Consider the following 11,567-nt stretch of genomic DNA (forward strand, 5'->3'; position numbering starts at 1 on the left):
CTTTCCTCTATCTCTCTCTCTCCTTTCCTGGGGTGTAATTAATATGCAGAAATTGCAATCTCTTTGTTAGTTGTAGATCAGCTTGCAGCTGAGAGGAAAGAGGAAAAGCATACTGTTAACTTTCAGTTATTTTTCCTAGATGCAGAGACCTAGCTGTCTAAGTTACATGTAACTGCAGTATGTTTTCCCTACACGTTGATTTTCCTGCCTCAGTGTGAATGTGAGAGAGTGACTGTGAACTGGTCTGGGAGAGGAAGAATTGTCAGAGAAATGCCAGAGGGGTAATTCTCTCTCTGCCTTTCTCTTGGTGTATTATCTAGAGGTCAATCTTGTCCTTTTCCTGGGAAGACAATAATGAGGATTCCTTGGCATGGGGAAATTGGAGGCAGAATGAAGTTTTTCTGAAAGCAACTGACTTAAGAGCTCTATCCTGGAGCTCTCACAGGGAGTTGTGGGTGATTAGAGGCAGGAGTGAGCTCTGTTTGGGGATGCACAACAGATGTCCCTGCCTAAATGAACAGTTGTCATTTCTGAATTTACGCTTTAAGTAGTAACTGTAGTGAAAAAAATAAAGGGCCAAGAGCAAAGGAGGACTCAAAGCTGAGGATGGAGTGAGTGGACGTGTGGTCCGCTGAGCCTTTCGTCTTGTGAGCGCTTGCATTCCTGATCGTTGCGTGGCAGATAAGCAGCTAGGCCTTGCATTTTGCATCTAGCCTGAGACAGTGGCAGTTGCACAGAGCATGAAGAATTGCTTCTTTCTCCCAGTGTGCCCAGTGTTTCAGATGCCACAATAGCTATCAAGACCTATTACTGCAGGTAGGGTACTGTCACCCCTTCCCTCCCTGATCTCTGGTCAGAGAGGATTAGTAGTTTGGTGGTTGGCCGAGTGCATTCCTCTGTCAGTGGTTGTTTCATCTAAGTCTCTGTTTCAGGTAAGGTAGGCGTGGAAGGGATGTTCCTAGGCGCTTTGGTGAAAATAACCTCAAAAACTGTTTTGGAGTCTGATTTTTAGGTGTGTTTCAAATATCAGAAGTATTTGACAGCGTCGCAAACAACCTGCTAATGGAGCACCTCTTAACAGTCTACAGTAAGTCGTGTTTCTTCTCTGGCCAAGAGGTTTGTATCAGCAGAGACTAATAACAAGTGATGGGGCCTTTATCCCACCGTGTTTGTTTCAGTGTTGTATTGAGTGTGGGATGAAGCAGATTGCTGCACACAGATAAGTATTTTCCACAGGAAGACACCCATTTTGTAGGATGCAAGAGAGCCGTAACAATACATGAGAGTTGAAGGCTGGGCATGAATATAGTAACTGACCTAATTTCCTTTTTAAGTAGGTTAATCCCACTAATTTGGCAATACTACCAGCTATTTTTAATAAGTGATGAAAATACAATAGGACCTCAGCCTGGAGACAAAGGAAGAACTTGCAAAACGCAGATTAACAGCTTCCAGTACTGAGGGACTGCTGCAGCACTCTAGACAACACTGTACACCTAAAATTAAACTGTCATACAAAGGAATAAATCAAGATATGCATAATGTACTATAGATGTACATGCAATAGCTGCCCTGTTTAAGTCCAGATTTCCTTAATCAACACATTTATCCCTGTTGTATGTACAAACAGACTGAAAGCACTGGAAGCCAGATTAAAATCTGCCCTGTAGAGCTGAAAATGGAATTTATCTGCTCAATTAGACTGTAATAGGTATTTATGTATCACTGTGTTACAATCAAACATTTTGATGCTTCATTAGTAAACTCTTTCTTCACCAGAAAAAAAAGATGCAATCACTTTTCCATTTAAAATCCGAACAGAAGCTGAATATCTTTTTTGTTTTACTTTGTCAAGTAGGTTTGCACTTGCTAACAGGCAGTTTGGGTTCTGCAAAATGTAAATAAACAAGGCCTGACGATGATGCAGTAAATGTTCATTAGGGTGCAGCCTTCAGCTTTATTACAAGATATGAAGTGGTGGTACTTTCTCTTTGTGGATACCATCTGGCTTCTGTACTTTACCTGCTATCTGGAGCAGCTGTTTGAAAGAATATTTCCCAAAATAATCTTTCTCAAAATTCATCATACAAAATGCACTACAGTGGTTACTGTTTTGAGAGAGTTATGAATGTATTTACTTAGGAATTTAAAACAATATATTGTATGCACATGAGAGTGAACATTGCAAAGAAAGCAGTCACTTTTACAGTACACTTGCAACATTGAACTACAATAATACCTGGGTATTACTGTACTACATACATACCTGGTATGTTCTGTATTTTAAAGAATAAATCCTTGCAAATTGGCAAAAGAAAATATGGCTTCACACAAGTCACTCATTTGGAATTTTTACTTCAGACAGTATAAACTAATAACTAACTTGTTTTCAAATAAAAACTTCAATGGAAATTTCCAAAAGGCAGAATAAGTCTTTAAAATACAGTGTTTACTCTCAAGAGTTTGAGCTGCTCTGATTTTTAATTGCATCTCTATGACCAAAAAAAAGTATAAAGAGCACACATTTGCAGTTAACTCATTTCACTCAGGTCTTTGTTCAAGTATATATGAATCAAGGGGCTGCTTTCAAAGTGTTTGTTGAGTATTTATTGAGTTTAATGTGACCAATGCCCTATGTTAACAGCACCAAGTAAGGAAGAAGCAGTGAGTGAGAACAGGACTTCCCAGACTAGAGGTAGATACCACTGGTGGTATTCAGGTCACTTCAAAGTAGTGCATAGGGAGCACAGAGCCAGAAGCTGCTGCTGTCTTTTCCTGGCAAAAATATTTAACCTCCAAAAATATTTTATGGTAGGGTTAAATTTTTTGGTAACTCTCATTTAGTAGGTTAAGAAAATTGGAAGATTTTTTTTTTTATACAGAACAATATAAATTGCCACTTAAGTGGGGGGGGGGGGCGTTAGTAGCAAATTTGAGATAAATTAATTCATCTTCTAAAATATTGTCAGAAGAAAGACTGATTCCTTTCTTTCCTACACAAAGAGCTTCTCCCGAGTACTTTGAGGGAACTTGGAGTATGTGCTGTTTTTCTAATGATTTGGGGTGGGAGTGAAGCACAGTTTCCTTGTCTTGTAGGTCAAGATATGTTTCTAGATTGCCTGTAAGCAATTTGTCTTTCAAACTTGCAAGCACATTAGAGCATAGGTTCCTTAAAATTGATTATGGGGGAAAAAAATACTGTATCAAAACAGATGAGAGAAATCCAGCTTGAAATTTAAGCCTGAGGCTTGTTTAGCTTGAATTTTCAGTAAGGAAGGAGGGAGTGAGAAGACTGTATGTTTCTGCTAGTTGTTTGGGGAACACCTCTGAATCTGCAATTTCCAGAGTACACTGCAAGTGATAATAAAGCACAGGTACACAGATTCATCAACTAGCAATTCAGGTTAAAGTCCTTAAAGGACAGTTAGATGAAGAACAGGAGGCCAGTATGGCCATCACTTCAGGGCCAAGAAAAGAATGCACTGAGAAAAGCTTGTCATGGATTGGACAAGAAGGCAGTTTAAACACAATTTTGCATTTTAAAAAGCAAAGGTTATTTTATTTTGTTATGCTAATCTTTTCCTTGAGTTTGATTTGCTAGAATTTGAGTAAGCATCCTTCCAAAAATTCTACTAAATGTAGAATATAGCAGAAACCATACACAATGAAAGTACAACATGGTTTTTCACCTTTCTCTTCCCTGTGTTATTTTTCTGCTGTTTTCATGTCTTTTGATATAGCCTGCAAGTTTCTTGTCTCTTTAACTTGCGTGTTAAGTACTACCTGCACTCATGGGAGGATGCCATAATCTCTTCTCTCTAGAAATACCTTCTGTGTGACAAGACTATAGCCAAACTCTTGCAGGAGATGGAGTAAAGCTGGCTTATTTGCTCGAGGTCGGGCAACAAAACCAAAAAATTATATTCATATGAAGTTGCATTTCTCCTACTAAACCCTGATAAACTTAAGCTGGCTCTGAGAAGTTACTTAGGATACATCTTCACTCCTCTGATTAAAGACAGAGGTTTCTCAACTTTGTTGTTCGTGTATTTTGTGTTTCTTTTCCAGAGCCTGAGAGCAAGCGAGGATAGTAAGAGAGCAGACATTTCTCACCCCTCTAAAATAAAGATAGAACAGTAATAAAGAAATCCAGCAGAAGCAGAAGGCTTTGAAAAGTAGAGAACAAATGTGCCTAGATGTAATTAATCGCTATCCCCATGTTCCAGTGTTTCATAAACTGTAAATAAAGGGAGAGACAAACTGCAACAAGTCAGCAAGGGGACAAGTGGCAAGTGTTAGAACATACTGGAAGGACTGACAGCATGTAACATGAGATTAAAATTATAAGATAGTGCTTGTGATGAAGAAACAAATCCATGATTACACACAAGAATCTAGCAGCTAGCTGTTGTTCATTAATGGAGAAAAGGTGTTTCAAATGAATACATACATCAGTTCAGAATCATACAAGCTCTGTCAGTTTTCCAAGTATCCAAAGCATTTGGGAAAATATTCTTGTGTTCATGGACATGAAAGGCCTGCAGAATATAAAGGAGTTTAAATTCATGCAGACAACAGTGGAGTCCTCACAGGACTGAGAATTATAGCTAAAGGGTCTTCATAACTGGACTCCACACAGTAAAAGTATTCAACTTCTCTAAAAATACCCATAGGATAAATGCTTAGAGGAGCCAGACACAGAAAATATGACTTTGAAAATTTCCAGAATGGGATTCCCAGACGGGAGTAACAGCATTTGCCTCCTATTCCTGGTGCTAGATCTAGAGGTGATGAATGATGTCTGGAGAGAAAAATGTCTGGGCCGCCAGCACCCATGTGAACGCAAGGAGACATCCAGGCAGGACAAAGGCATTTGACTGTCTTACAGACATGGTACAAAAAACCCTGAGTGATGTCTTGCACATAGTCACGTTTATAACACTGATGTGCCTGCTCTATACTGTAAATGTGTCTGGCAATTAAAATGTCTACTACAAGTAATGCTGGATATATTGAGACTCAACCTTGGTGAAGGTACCCCTTGTAGATAGACCCTGGACCTCGGTTGCTACAATGAGTTGGCACTCTTCTCCCAGATATTTTTCAAAGCAGCTGTGTCCACATCACTAATTCCTGTGTGCCGTGGTGCTTCTTTTTTGAATGCCTACTGTTAAGGAGAGTAAAACACAGGTGTTCCTGTGATGTAATAGTGGTGCCGTAGAAATAGTCAGAGTAAAGACAATGCCAGCTCTTGTTGTGTAGCTTGTCCGCCCTTTTGTTACTAATCAAAACGGAAAGTGGGTTACTTTAAAGTACCTTACATGGCAGACTACTGCAGCAGCAGTTGGTTGTATCCATAGCATTTTAGATAGGCAAGTCTTGGTTTCATTTGGCAATTAATAGGAAATGTCAGTGCCCATAGTCTGTAAAAAAACAAAGCATGTGCACAGCTTCAGCGGTATAGGGTAGAGAGGGGTGGAGAATTTAGGATTAGATCCTCCACCCCTTGCTACCCCCTTCAGTGAAGAACTGCGAAAAATGTCCTGCCTGTGCAATAGCTTTAAACTTACTGCTAATCTAGTGGCATAGGATTGTTAACTTCAACCTTTAAATATAAAAAAGAAAGGCGTTTTCTTTTGAATTCTAGGAGGACGGAATTTGCCATAAAAGTTTATGATCTCTTATTGAGAGTTTTTATCAGTGGAAATTTAGAAGAGCTGTAGTGTCCAGCAGTGTGGGGCTGATTGTTCCCTTTCAGTGCAGGAGATAATTCTTCCCATATGTTTCAAACTACAAGAGAGATTTGTGGTCTGATTACTTTCTTTAATAGCTTTTACTAATGGACATTGATTACACGTGGCTGATTATGAACATTCTGGAAAACTGTAGCTGGTTATAAACTGTTCTCCATTCTCAGTGAAAATCACAATGATTTATACAAATAAAGGCCACAGCATTTATTCCTTTCAAATATACAGTTCAGATGAGTTTCAGTGCAAGGTATTGAGGAAGTAATTGCAGATTAGCAGTTGGCTAAGGTTTCCATAGATATTCCCTTGAGCTTGCTTATCTGTAATCCTGAACTGCCTAAATCTGGGGTGTTCTTTCTTCTGCTGTCTTCAGGATTTGTGCTTTATTTTGTTCTTCAGGGATTCTTGAAGAACAGATTACTGGAGTTTGAATCTGCACAATTTACAGCTGTGCAAACCAAGGCAAGAGATGGGCTTAGTATACTTCCTAAAAATGTCTAAAAGATGCTGACCTAGCAGAGGGCCTTGGTCCTGCAGTCAGCTCTGCGTGAGTTCTGGTGTGGCTGCACTTGCACTAGCACACGTGGCAAACTCGCCTGCCCGGAGCATGCCTATGTGGGGTTAAGCTTTTTAATACTTCTGCTTCAACAACTTTTTAAAAAACAAATGTGTTTGGTTTTATGGATATGCCAAACTCTATCCAGTGTGAGCTCTTTCAGAAGAGACCAGCTCAGACAGATCGGGTGCGATAATAGTTATGATCTAGTTTCTGAAGGTGTGCCTGTTTTCTGCTGTCAATCCCAATGTTGTGGTTTAACCCCAGCCAGCAACTAAGCACCACGCAGCTGCTCACTCACTTCCCCCCCCACCCAGTGGGATGGGGGAGAGAATCAGAAAAAAAAACAGGTAAAACTCCTGGGTTGAGATATGAGCAGTTTAATAGAACAGAAAGGAACAAACATAATAATAATAGTAGTATTAATAATAATACTATTAATAATAGTGATAATAATAAAAGAATTGGAATGTACAAAACAAGTGACGAACAGTGCAATTGCTCACCACTTGCTGACTGATGCCCAGTTAGTTCCTGAGCAGTGATCCTCACCCCCCAGCCCCACTCCCCCCAGTTTGTGTACTGGGCATGACATCACATGATGTAGAATACCCCTTTGGCCAGTTTGGGTCAGCTGTCCTGGCTGTGTCCCCTCCCTTCTTGCTGGCTGGGCATGCAAAGCTGAAAAATCCTTGACTTAGTCTAAACACTACTTAGCAACAACTGAAAACATCAGTGTTATCAACATTCTTCTCCTACTGAATCTAAAACATAACACTATACCAGCTACTAGGAAGAAAATTAACTCTATCCCAGCTGAAATCAGGACACCCTAGTAACAACCTTCTGTGTTCTTCCACTTAAAAATCCAAATTGTGTATAGACTGGCTCTAAATCTTACTTTTGGTGCTGAGGAGCACAGCTCTGCGGTACATGGTGGGGCTCATTCGCATTTGCCACACAACGCAGAGTGGAAGGCCACCTTGTGAAAGGAGATTCAGTAGCTTTATTACTGCTATAATCTTCTTCCCTATGTTCCTCCTTTGGTAATAAAAAATTGTCGCATTGTCTGCAGATGAGCTGGTTTTCACCAGCGGTTGAGGTAAGGGGGAGGTGGGGGGAAGGTGTTAAAATTCAGTCTTTAATCTTAATTTCTAATGTAAAGATTCAGTTTGAAATAGCAGGTGGCTAATATCCCTTGTAGCCGAATGCAGGCAATGCTCATTTAGATGTCGTTTTAACTGCTTCTCTGCTAATATGTTTCCCAGTTTTTCATAAAGCCAAAAAATTGTGGTTTTAATCCTCCGTGTTTTAATTTCTTATGTAGGTTGACAATTTAATCTCTTGAGGTAGAAGTTAAAGTAGTTGATGCTTCTCTCAAAAGGCCTCCTTCAGTCACATCTGTCTGGCTTTCTTGGAAGTTGTCATATGCTCCTCATATTGATTGCAGAGGAGGGGGAAGAAGTATAATTATACCCAGGTGCATTTGGTTACATCACTTTTTTTTTTGGAACAGGTCTTGATTCAATAGTAAATTTAGCTATAAATGTTATTAAATATAGTACAACGCTTAAATAAAGTGTTAATAAATAAATGGTATGTAGAAATAAGGCACAACTGGCATTTGTGGGAAGTAGTGGTATGCAGCTTTTGAAAACAAGATGACCCATTGTTATATTATTCAATAATTTGGCTTCCAGTAGTGTTCTAGAGGATTTAGTTTTTATTTCTCATCTTTACATTTAACATTCAGGATATTTATTTCCTCTGTGTCGATGTTTGTTTTAGCTGGTGGTGTTTTTAAAAATCTAGTTGATGTTTCCTTAAGCTCCTTTTTTGGTATTGTTAATTACCAGTCATAAGAGAATAGGGAACATCAAAGCCTTCTGTTCACTATTGACTTAAAACTGTGAATGTGTAGATATACAACAGGCTTATGCTAATTTCATATTCTTTAAAGCATGAAAGCTCAATTATTTTCTTTCAGAGGTGTTTTTAAAACAAAGACATTTTCTGTTCTGACCTTCTGATGATTTTTGTATTGAATGTACACCTGGGAAGTAGCTCAGCGCATGGCAAATGAAATTGTAAGAGGGAAGGATCTTTTATTGTTTTATCCTCAAAGCAGTGAAAATACAGATACACATACCACAAAACTATGCTGCCATGGCTACTACTACTAGCTTTGCATTAAGCTAAAGTAGTGCTAAAGGCTGTGTCATCTTACATGCTTAGGAAGGCTAACTTTTTTTTTTTTTTTGAGAAAATTAAATTGGGAGTCAGTGAACAGCAGGAATGAAGTAAGTAGGGCAGATCCCAGTCCACCTGTGCACGCAACGACTACATCCACTGCTACGAAACTTTTCAACCCTCACTTGTTCTGTTCGAGTGAACAATTGCTGTATTTTGCATAGTGTAGTGTTCCTCTGACTCTGGACGACCATGCTTGCACCAGGAGAAGGTTTGGTTTTGAGGCTATATAATTTCATTTGATGTAAAGATCAGGAAAACAGATTCAGGATGCATGACGGTGTAGTCATAGTAGTTAACACTCCTGCCTCTCTCCAGTCCTTTCCTATATATGAGAGAACAGTTACTAGGTACAGTAGAAACTGCAGCTGCATGTATGCTACTGATAACACTTCCTTTTTGTTGGAAAGGAAGGAAAAACTCCTTGCATAGAGTTTTATGGGGGGAAAAAGCACGCTAATTTAGATGTTTGAAATAGCGAATGCCTTGTAATTTCTAAGGACAGTTATTTGATGTTTAAAAGCTTTGTGCTAACAGAAAGCTTGATGAGATAATGACTTGCTACAATAACCTTTTGGAGTCAAAGTCGTGGCTTTAATTATAACTTGGCTCACATGCGAATGACTTTACTGCCTTCTAGACTCTGACAAGTATTTGTCTGTGTTACCAGTCAGCTATCAGATTTGGCACAACTGACTGTGTTTGATCAGAGGCATTTGAGTAATACCAGAAATGTTTAAGAGAAGAGGATTACGAGACATTCGCAAGACCATGTGGGAAGTCCCTACTCTGCTTTACTGCAATGGTTTTGTTTTCATCATCTTTTTTTTTTCTAAATGGGGCAGGGGATAAATCTGCCACTTTTGCCTTGGCTGGCTTTGATTAGCACCTCTCTGGTGGGAGTCAAATGAGTAGACAGACTGCAGCAATCTTGACACTGCTTCACTGAGCTGAAAATTTTGGGTCTAAATTAAATTCCTGTTCTGTACAAAAGTGGATACGTTTTGATTCACAAGAAAGGAGCTGGGAAGGGGGGGAAAAAACCTCCCCATAATTTCACCTTGCCCAAATCTCTTGGGAGGGTAATACTGAGAATGAAACGAGGGTAATGGGACAGATCGCTCCAGTGCCAGATCATATTTTGCTGAAGCAATCGCATTGCATTCCTCAAAGGAACTGGTAACACTTTCTGGACATTCCCTTGGTGCCGTAGTGGAGCTTTGAAGGAATTGGGCATAGGTAGAAAAGAAAGCAGAAAGGTAAGTTGTGATGTAACCAGACTTGCGCTTTTCACCTCAAATGTCATGAGTGTGTTTGAAAACTGGAGGGAAACCCCATAGCTCTCAGGCCTCACAGTAATCTTTAGTCTGTGCCTTGCTCCCACCCCCAAGTGAAGAAAATATCTCTCTGACAATCTAGAGCAACAAGGCTCACGGTTAGTAATGATGCTGTGAGCTATTCATTTCTCTAGCCATGCCCTCATTTTGGAGCTGGTGCCATCTTCCATAGGAGGGGAGGACTGTTACGCCTGCAAAATTCATTTTCATCTTTTCAGTCTTCCGAGGGCCATTTCAGTCTGTTCTTCTCTAGTGCTAATGGTAAATTGGGTAAGATCTGGCCCTCACAGAGGTGTATGGATTGGTTTTGCCTTGTAAGGTTGATCTAGCTATGAAGAGAAAAGGGCAGGTGCTAGGCTTCTAGCAAGTTTAAGGTTCCTGGTTTTGTGTTATTTAAAAAGAGAAATGCCTCACACGCTGGGTTTCCCCTATGCCCCACACTATGAGAGAGACTACGATGAACACAAGAGCAGGATGCACAGAGATTTGAGAGGATAGATTCCTGCTCACACAGTGGCCTTAAACTCAAAACCTTCTGGTATGCTAAGCTACATTGCAGTTGTAGTTCATGCAGGTTTTATATGAATATTTCTGGGTTATTGTTTAATCTCCATACATATTCAAAAATAAAATTCTATTTTTCCTTTCCCTTTTTTTCTTCCCAAGCAAACATAATTAGGAATATAGGCCTAATCCTGCTATTTGAAGTCAGAGAAAGCAGAATTCAGGATTTTATAGTATAAGCACAGCTGATGAATCTGCATATGAATGCAGTTTTGGTTTGTGGTGGGTTTTTTTTTTTCCCCTAGTCTGCTTTATATTACTTAATAAATGTTGCTTAAAGTCAGGGGCTTTTCTATTTCGATGTTAAAAGGAACTTCTCTGCTGATATTTTTGCTTTTATGAGGAAGTTGTATTTTACAGATGTGGCCATTGTAAATTCCAGCTGGTACCTATGAATATTTATTTTTCTACCCATACACATAATTGGTCTTCTATGTGCAGTAAATATGCATCTACATGTAAAGACATTCATTTTTTAGATTGCTCATGATGCACTGTGCAAGTTAAGTAGCTTCCAAGCTTGGTGAAAATGATTGTAGATGAAACAGCTTGCAGGCTTTCATACAGCTTCCCCCCCCAGCGTTCCCAGTAACACTCACTTCCTTTGTTTAATTGTTTTAAAATTAATTTTGATAGTGAAAACAATTATATAAAGGCCACTTGTTATAGAGAAAACAGTAATAAAGCACTACTTATAGAATTTTTACAGCAGGAATCGGAGTAGGTTAAAGTAGAACTATGAAAGATGCTTGTGTTTAACAGTGCTGTTCAGTCACCGCTGGAAATTTGTTATTTGGACTCCATGTGTAAAGTAACAAACTACGAAGTTCAGGTGCTCATCAAAAGGTATTAGTAGCCATTTTAGTAATGGTCATTTTACAGCACTCCTACTATTCCCCTCAGGCTCCCTTTCCAGCCTGAAGCTTAGAACTCTTGTGGTCTCTGTGTAAGGAGAGACAAAAGTAATTTGACTGCGTTGTGTCTGCTCACTGTGGAAGGGCATCTTACTAATCTTTAGACATGAGTACTCTTATATCAGGCTCCGTACTTTCATTATCTAAGGATGCTGTTAATTATACTACATCTTGAAAGGCATGAACGGAAGTGCCA

General features: G+C 39.4%; 1 protein-coding gene across 7 annotated transcripts in view; it reads left to right on the top strand.

Moving 5' to 3' along the window:
* The window catches only part of BICD2 (BICD cargo adaptor 2), a 98,896-nt gene that overhangs the window by 81,588 nt on the left and 5,741 nt on the right, over window positions 1-11,567 (top strand). The gene's annotated exons all lie outside the window — the stretch shown is intronic.

The sequence above is a fragment of the Harpia harpyja genome, chromosome Z, assembly GCF_026419915.1.
Source record: "Harpia harpyja isolate bHarHar1 chromosome Z, bHarHar1 primary haplotype, whole genome shotgun sequence".
Taxonomy (NCBI): Eukaryota; Metazoa; Chordata; class Aves; order Accipitriformes; family Accipitridae; genus Harpia; species Harpia harpyja.